A 6,951-nucleotide genomic window follows, 5' to 3' on the forward strand; every position below is an offset into this window, starting at 1 on the left:
AAGGGCGGCAGGACTGAATGTCTGGATCGCTAAGGAAGGAGAAAAATAAGGAGGTGAGTCTGAGGAAGGGCGAAGATGGGGTGCCCCCTTGCTCGGGCTGTTCTACAGAAAACAGCGAGTACTGGGGAGCCAGCTAGTAAGCGCGAATTTACAGAGAATGTCCACCAGGGGGCAGCAGAGCAGAGGGATCAGAGGTTCTGTCACAGAATTCTAGAATGGGGGAGGAGGCGTTGACGGGGTAAGGGTGACGGGGGTGGGGTTTGGAGTCGGGAGACAGGACTCGCGGGGGTGGGAACCACAACACGGGACCCCAACAGGCACTCCACAATTGTCTTTTTATCTCAACTGCCCTCTGGTACTCTTTCTGGATGGCAAGTTCCCAGGACAGTGTGGTCCTAAGAGATGCTCACCCGGCCTCATTCTTGGGACCTCTGTATAGCAGTTCCGGGTAGCCACCCCCCTCATGAACTGTTGAGGGGCCCTGGCAGATGCACGGGAGGTTTTCCAGATGGCAGAGGTGCTTAAACCCTGCATTATCTGCGAGGAAGGCTGGTGGAGTGGTCTGGAGGACAGGTGGACAGCCGTATTCAGTGTGCGGGGGTTGGTCCTACCTCGAAGGCATGACCAGCCTGCAGATTCTTCTGTGGATCTCCCACCGTCTTGGCATTTGGAGAAGAGGGCTCATGGCGGAGTGGGCAGGAGGCCGTTCTCAGGTGTGGAAAGGCTACTCCAGCTGTCTGGTTTGCAATCATTAAGTGTGAATTAGGACAGAGCAAAAGCTCTTTCCTTCCTTCACAGCTCCCACCACCCCTCCCCCGCCCCCGTTTGTTTAGATGGAGACATGGTGGAAAAAAAAAAAAAAAGACTCCAGCAGAGACTCCAGCATCCTGTGATGCACTGAACGCTAGCCGGTGTCCACGGAGGTCCGGTGACTCGGTATGCACAATGCCACACACTTGGAAACTGGAAACACATCTACATGGCCCTGTGCAGCAACTACAGGGACCAATGGAGGCCACACTTCTCTCTCCTGTCACGGACTTCAGCTCCCAGGAGCAACCCAGGAACCACCAGAAATGCCAGCCGGCCGGGATGTCAAGCCCTTTCAACAGGTCCCTGATCGATGTTCCTGCCAGAGTAGCTGCTTGTGGCTGTCCCTGTGGCCTATGTGTAAGGCTCTTTGGGGCTGACACACTGCAATTCTTTTTTTTTTTTTTTTTTTCCTGACTTTCTTTTCATTTTGAGCACAGGTGTGCTGACGTGGCCCGGTGGGATGACGTGGTTGGTGAATGGAAGGTGACTAGAACACATGTTGGGGACTTGTGTGCTGACCTGTAAATACTTCCTTCACATGACTGATTACACACTCTCTCCTTGCCTTAGTGTGTGTGTGTGTGAGTATGTGTGTGTGTGTGAGTGTGTGTGTGTATGTGTGTGTGTATATGTGTGAGTATGTGTGTGTGTGTGTATGTGTGTGTGTAGGTCAGATGTCAATGTGGGGAGTCTTTCTTAATTGCTCTCCAGAGTAGTATTATTACTACTATGACTTTTAAAGGACTTTAATCTTTTATTTTACCTTATTTTATTTTGAAAACTTTTAAAACTATGTGTATTGATGTTTTGCCTGCCTGAGGCCATCAGATCCCTTGGAGCTGGAGTTACAGACAGCTGTGAGCTGCCATGTGGGTGCTGGGAATTGAGCTCCGTTCCTCTGGGAGAGCAGCCAGTGTTCTTAACTGCGGAGCCATCTCTCCAGGCCCTTATTTTATTATTTTCAATTACGGACATGTATGTGGGTTTGTGTGCTTACATGAGTGCAGGCGTGCCTGCGGAGGCCAGAGGGTGTCAAACCCTCTTGGAACTGGAGTTACAGGCAGCTGTGTGCCCCTAACATGGGTGCTGGGACTCAATCTCCGGGCTTCTGGAGGAGCTGTGTGTCCTCTTCACCACTGAGACGAGCGAGCCTCCAAGTTGTCTGTTTTGCTTTTTGAGATGGGCTCTCTTGCTGAACCTGGGACGTGCTGGTTGGTTGGCCCCACGGATCAGTAAGCTCCAGGGATTTCCCCTGCCTTTGCCCCACCAGCGCTAGGATGTCTCGATCAGCCATGTACACACCATTGCCAAAGGAGCCAAACTCAGGACCTCACGCATGCGCAGTAAGCACTTTACCGCCGCCGGAACCACCTTAGTCCCCATTTTCTTATTTCTTCTGGTTTGGTGCAGAGTATCAGGCTAAGTGCTAAGTCACATGAGGGAGGAGCTTGTTCTGAATCACAAGTGAGGAGTGCTGTGGGCGCTTGGGGACTCTTGAATCCTTGCAAGTGATAGATAAGCGTAGTTCTCAGTGTGTGTGTGCGTGTGTGTGTGTGTGTGTGTGTGTGTGTGTGTGTATGTATGTGTGTTACAATTCACAGAAGGTGTCCCTGTCTTCCGTACTATGCGGAGCTGGAGTCCCTGGGATCCGCAGACATAACGTGTATCCCAAACACTGGGCAGCATCACAGCAGGGCCGAGGAGAGGTAGCAAAGCCACGCCCTTTAATCTTTGCTAAAAGTCACCCACCCGGATTCTGGGAAGAGTCATGTTTTATCACATAGCTTGGGGACCCGAGGCTGCTCTCGGAGTTTGCCCTCAGCTCTCAGGATCCAGAGGATGACCCAGACCAATGGTTTGAGCATTTTAAGTTCATGAGACGTGTCCCCAGAGCTGAAGCCAAGGGTGTGGCTGCCTGGCTGTTGCATCAGATCTAGCTGGGGAGGTGGGGGTGGCCGGCTTGGCGGAGAGTACTCAAGCATGTGGAAACATATTTTTGCCCTGATATCAGCTGTATTACTCAGGGTTCTAGGCTTCGAGTGGAAGACGGAGCCTGGCTCGCTCAGGCCACCAGGGAACATCCAGAAGGCTGTTGGGGGTCTGCAGAATCGAGAGGGGTCAGGCTTGGGTGCCAGAGCCGACTGAGGAGCAGGGACAGGCTAGACCACGGAGATCCTGCTCTGTGTGAAGATGGACTGTCTGCTACTTGTTTGGGACTCAGTCCCAGGGCAGAGGGCAGACGCTAAAGAGGCCATGTCAAGGGTTTCTGCTTGACACTAAGGGTGGGAAATGAGGCTTTGCTCCATTTGGCTCAGAACAATCTCTTGTCTCTAAGCATGCCTAACATAGTGACAAAACCTCAAGAAGCCAAGCGTGAGGAGGAGCCATGTGTAATTTTATGCCCTTTTCAACGAAAGGGCCAGGTGTTTTATGACCATCTTCTATGTGTAGTTATTTTGGGACTCAGGACCACTTAATCATTGAACCTGAGCCCTCTGCCTTCAGACACAGGGGAAGGGACAAAATGGCCTCACGGGCTGTAAAATCCCTGGCTCCAGTGGCATCGGGTGGGGTGGGTGAGCACATCACGTTTACTCGCATTCCCAGAAACACTGCGTCAGCATGAGGGATGCCGGGAGGAGTGAGAAGTGGGAGGCTGGTGAGTGCTCGGTATAGGAGACTCATGGGAGGGAGATGGGTGGTGGTGATGGTGGTGGTGGTGATGATGATGATGGTGATGATGGTGATGCTGATGGTGGTGATGATGGTGATGCTGATGGTGGTGATAATAATGATAGAGATGATGATGATAGTGGCCTGTATCTGCTCTGCAAGCTGACACAGATGGGTGGGACTTGGAAGTATGGTTTTCCCCTAAGAGTGGAGGGGAAGAGGTTGAGCAGCTGTCCCATGTCAGACCCTTAAAAAAAAAAAAGCAGCATCTCATGGAATTGCAACAACGCCCTGATTAGTAAGTTCAGCTCTTTCTACTTCACCAAGGACCAAGCTCAGTCAACAGGCTTCAGAAAGCTACTTGGCCCCCCTCCTTCCTCTCCCCTTTCTTTCCTCTCCTTTCCTCCCTTCCCCTTCCTTTCCTTGCAGGGCCAGGTTGGAGCGCAGGGCCTTCTTCTCACACACACCAACAGAGCTTTCCTCCTGAGCTGTGTTCCAGCCCATCCATCTCGTCTATCCCAAAGCACGTGTGCACATTCCACATTCCACTTAGCACCCAGGAGAAGGACCACTGGGTTCTGGCCCGGAACGGAAACAATACTGCTGTGTGTGGCCAAGGTGTGGGTGGAGGGAAGCTATGCCATTTGGTGGAGGTGAGCCACAAGCCGGAGAAGCTAGCTACACAACGGATTTGGGGTGGGGGGAAGCTGGCTGAGTGGGAGGAGCCCGGAGGGAGGACGGAAGAGAATTTATCTGACTCAACTGAGAGATGTTATTATCATCAAATATTTTCCCTAATTGCGAAAAAATTAAGGGGCCGAGGGATGCCAAGAAAATAAAGTACACATGCATCAGGCGTTGGCTTTTTTGGCATAGGAAATTTGCCTGTAATCACTTTTACAGAGATATAAAAGGAATTGCCTCCCCCAATGTGATCGCTTCAGCCTGGCTTTTTATCTGTTTCTTCAGAAACATCACATTTTGAAGGGAGTTGTATTAGCTGAAGATGGTGAATTTGTCTGGTAATTGCTTCCTATTATAAATCTAAGCAACGTTTAACACCACCCAGGAATGCAGAATTATCGGGAACGCTAAATGGAGAAAGGCTCTTTGGCTAAGTTTTGTTTTTTTTTTTTTCCTTGTTGAAAACAAGTGTTTTGGAGGGGGGGGGGTGTGGTGCGCGTGTTAAAGAACATCATTTTGTGGCGCTTAGCGAGACTGTGGGATGTGGGTGGCATGGTCCACAGATTCCTGCAGGGTGGTGACACTTGTGTTGGTCTGCAGGTATGCCCAGTCGCACTCACCATAGACAAGAATTACCTACCAAGGAGGGGAAGGAGTGTGGCTGCTCTGCTGTTTGTTGTATGGGTGACATTGGTGGGGAATCTTTGCTGGAGTCTGAATGTCCTTCCCCTTACTTTATGTTGAAATCCCTGTTCCCAGGACGATGGCATCAGGAGGTGATAAGGTCAAGAGGGCGAAGCCCTCGGGATTGGAATCCTGCTGGCTTCAAAGGGAGCTGCCTGCACCCCACCCCGCAGAAGGACCCATGGAGAGCTCACCATCCATCTACTGCTGACTTTCCTCATTGCCATGGCAAAGGATCAAACAGAAGCAACTTGAGGGAGGTGCTGCCTTTGTTGGCTCACGGTTTTCTGGGTTCAGTCTGATCTGGTGGAGAAAGCATGGCGGATGTCTGGAGCTAGTGGATAAACTTGTTCAGATCTTTGTGGATGGGGAAGCAGGGCTGAGTTCTATCCCTCCAGGGGGACCCAGTACTGCTAGGTACTAGACCCAGAGTCCCAAAGTTTTCCCAACCTTCCAAAGCAATACCTTCAATAGAGGAGCATGAGCCTGTGAGAGATTAAGCAAATCTTAACAGTGGGGAAGCAAAGGCTAAGTTTGTCAGAGCCTTGCCCTTGTACTTCCAGCCCCAGGTCTCTAGAGCAGTGACTCTATAGTTCATAAAGCTACCCAGCCTGTGATATTTTCAGATCACATCTCAGATGGACTAAGGCAATTTTTAACTAAACCCTATTTGTTGTGGTATTTCCAAACCCTCTTTGTAACCCTCCTGATACCAGCACATTTACAGGAACTAAAAACTGGACTCTAGAGCCTTGCTTTCTTTTTTCCCCCCTGCTTACATGTTTTCTGAACATCTGAATTTGCAATGTTGTAGAAACCAAAGGTTTTACACAAGATTAGAGTCTTTTAGCCTCCCTACAAAACTCAGAAATCTTGTGAAATAGGGTCCTTGGTTTCTCCTGGGCAGAAGACTGAAGGAGAGAGACAGGAAGACAGAAGGGAAGGAAGGCAAGGAGAGAGACAAAGTCAGAGAGAGAGAGAGAGAGAGAGAGAAAGGGGGGAGGTAGAGAGAATAAAAGAGGGGGCAAGACTAAAGGTAAGAGGGGGAGGTACATAAGGAGGGGAGGAGAGAGACAGAGTCAGAGAGAGGGGGAGAGAAGGAGGAAGGGAGAGAGAAAGAGGGAGAGAGGTGAAAGGAAAGAGGAGGGAGGAAGGAAGGGAAGGGGAGAGAGAGGTAAAAGGGAGAGGAGGGAGGCACGGAAGCGGGGGGGGGGTGGGGAGAGAGAGAGAGAGAGAGAGAGAGAGAGAATACTCATGGAGTCCCAACAGAGATGCCTAGTGTCCACACAGAATGGTCCAGAGTCCCCTCTGCCATTGCTTAATTCTTCCTCTCCCAGCTGACTGTGAGCTGGGCTGAGCACAGGTCCCTGCTGGGGTCCTAAGCTGTGGCTCACACGCCTGTGTTCTTTCCTCTGTTCCTGTCCATCATTCCATGTCTCTCAAAAGACTGGGAACTCTCTGGGCATATGAGCATCACTCTTATCCACGTCCCTTGTGCCATCCCTCAGAACCTCCATCCCCTGATGCTCCGTGCTGACTAGTGGCCGATTCTAACTAGGGGACAGCTGTGCCTTGCAAAATGCAGGGCTACTGGGCCCATTTCTTTAAAAAAACAAAAAAGTGATCTATTTATTTTTAGGAACATAATTACTTTGCCTGCATGTCTGTCTGTACTTGCATGCCAGAAGAGACATTCAGCACTCTGGAACTAGAATTACAGACAGTTGTGAATCACCATGCATGTACTTGGACTTGAACCCAGGACCTCTGGAATAGCAGTCTGCATGCCTAACCACTGAGCCAACTCTCCAGCTCCACTAATTTCTTCTTCAGTAGGGTGATAGATGCTTTTGGAGGGCAGTCTTCCTCCCAGGCAGGAGACAGTTACAGGAGCCGGAGACCTCAAACCAAACACGGGAAAGTGGAGCTCAGTGGGGGCGCGGGGGTGGGGTGAGCGAGACAAGCTCCGGGCTCCCATGCCAGGCATGGTGGCACTCGCCTTTAATCCCAGCACTTGGGAGGCAGAGGCAGGCAGATTTCTGAGTTCGAGGCTAGCCTGGTCTACAGAGTGAGTTCCAGGATAGCCAGGGCTGCACA

General features: G+C 50.9%; 1 long non-coding RNA gene across 4 annotated transcripts; it reads left to right on the forward strand.

Annotated features, from left to right (window-relative positions):
- The first annotated feature begins 263 nt into the window (after positions 1–263).
- On the forward strand, positions 264–5,594 carry Gm38615. Of its 4 annotated transcripts, none has more exons than XR_868544.1 (3): positions 264–1,170; positions 4,456–4,508; positions 4,930–5,594. It is a non-coding gene; the product is annotated as a predicted gene, 38615 (long non-coding RNA). The 4 variants fall into 4 exon arrangements; XR_001784976.1 differs by lacking the exon at positions 264–1,170 and adding an exon at positions 1,740–4,139; XR_868543.1 differs by lacking the exon at positions 4,456–4,508.
- The last annotated feature ends 1,357 nt before the right edge of the window (positions 5,595–6,951 follow it).

The sequence above is a fragment of the Mus musculus genome, chromosome 5 (assembly GCF_000001635.26).
Source record: "Mus musculus strain C57BL/6J chromosome 5, GRCm38.p6 C57BL/6J".
Lineage (NCBI taxonomy): Eukaryota > Metazoa > Chordata > Mammalia > Rodentia > Muridae > Mus > Mus musculus.